Source organism: Topomyia yanbarensis, chromosome 2, assembly GCF_030247195.1.
Source record: "Topomyia yanbarensis strain Yona2022 chromosome 2, ASM3024719v1, whole genome shotgun sequence".
NCBI lineage: Eukaryota > Metazoa > Arthropoda > Insecta > Diptera > Culicidae > Topomyia > Topomyia yanbarensis.
In genome coordinates, this window is record NC_080671.1 from 180,193,295 (window position 1) to 180,195,305 (window position 2,011).

General features: G+C 36.0%; 1 non-coding gene across 1 annotated transcript; it reads left to right on the top strand.

The window, feature by feature from the left end:
- The first annotated feature begins 322 nt into the window (after nt 1-322).
- LOC131686432 (U1 spliceosomal RNA) lies at nt 323-486 on the top strand. Its single transcript, XR_009305101.1, has one exon. It is a non-coding gene; the product is annotated as a U1 spliceosomal RNA (small nuclear RNA).
- Nucleotides 487-2,011: the final 1,525 nt, after the last annotated feature.

Genomic DNA, 2,011 nt, shown 5'->3' on the forward strand with positions numbered 1-2,011 from the left:
CGTTTGGGGGTTGCTCCAAAAAAAATGTATGACCAACTATTTTTTCTTCAGTCCGTACTCGTAAATAATCTACAGAAAAAACTTCGTAGTAATATTCAACCCCGATTGGTATATGAGCTAAAATTGAAGCATTCGCCAATATACCATCGCCGCACAGGCAGCACAGCAACCGCAGTATCATCACACATTCTTTTTTTTCTCTGCTTTGTATACATCTTTCGCTGCTCAACAATCTGTCGTTTGTGAATGGCAGTTATCATAGGCATCGATAGTAGAACATGCTCGTTGAAGGGGACAAGGTTGGCAAGATGCGAGCAAAAGCATACTTACCTGGCACAGGGGTTACCGTGATCAACAAGGCGGTTCCCCCAGGGCGAGGCCCTTCCATTGCACTTCGGTTGGGTTGACCTCTGCGATTATCCCTCATGTGGATAACTCGTGTGTGTAATTTTTGGTAGTCGGGACGTGCGTACGCGCACATCCCGATCCATATGTTTATTGAAAGCAAAGATTTTCATACGAATAGGCATGTAATGTAAGTAGAAAAGTAATGACTAGATAATGTACTATCCCGTCAGGTGTCAGTCTCTGGTAGGCAAATGCAGGTAGACGAGACTGAGTGCAACGGCTGCTCATCTATTACATTCGAACTCACGTAACTCCTATGTAAACAAACCACCGAAAATTGTCAAACGAAGTTCATCCGGCTCATTTTGTGGTGTTATGTCGGTTGGTGTAAAACCTAGTATCTAATTTGTTAGTAGGGTTACCATATACATAAATTTTTCTGTGATCTTGCAGATATTTTTCACAATTGTTGATCACAGACTCTTTTTCATAGATCACAGATTTTTGGGCTTTTGATGAAAATTTCACAGATTTTTGGAAATATTGTAATTTTTCACAAATGTTTCGGAAATTTACCACAGATTTCTTTCCTGAATTCAGTTATTATAGATGGTAAAAAGATATTTTTGACCGAAAGAAAGATTTCAATGTGGCATCCCTGTTTGTTAGCGGTTGCATGCGTAACCTGCATGATAGCAATCTATGCATTCGTTGCGCAAATACGAAAACTTTCTTAGCAAAACATTTACGCCGAACGATGTAAAGCACAACGAAAGTTTATTATTTATGTTCGATCAATTCATTGATTCATTTTCACTTCACGTGATTCATTTCCACTCAGCCTATCCTATTTTAATTCTGCTAATAGGTACATAATACAAAGCCTATTTATGAATGAATACACTGCCACTCGAAAAACCGATGCAAAAACGCATCTTTGTCCATATATAAAATTATTTTCGATTCTTGTATATTTATAGTTTCGATATATGATTAAGACCACTGCATTCGCTACATTTGTTTGCGTAGTTCAGGAAAGGTACAATAATGGCGAAATATAACTAGAAAGCTTGGTCTATGCATGAAATGTGATTACATTGTCTGAAATTTGATTTTTCTTCACCGGTCCACACGCAATCGTAAAATTTTACAATTTTCAAAAGCTGATCTTGTGCTATAAAAAATAAGTTCCAGATATTAGTTCGATCACGGTTTTCTGTCCTCTTTCTTCAGATCTTCTCAAATAAGTTTGATCGGGTTCGATCACCTACTACAAATGAAATGACCTGATAACCAAGAAGGTTTGGTTCAATATGTAACATTCGATGTTGATTGGCTGTGCTTAAACTAAATGTAAGAAATATATTTGATTTATTATTACTCTAAATGTGCTAAGAAAATAAATATTTTAGTAGTAGTATATTTTAGTAGTATAGTCCTACGTCTACAGTTCGTGCAACCCCAAAGGGCTGCCCTTTGTAGTTTTTCGTTTTGTACACATATACACTGCTGGTCAATAAAATAGGTGTGAGATAAAAATGAAATTTTGAGTTTTCTCTAAAAATATTTTTATATTCAAATATTTTATAGTTAGGCACAGTCGTAAATATGAAAAAGAACACATTGCATTAAAATTTTTCAAATCCAATGATTTTAAGACTTC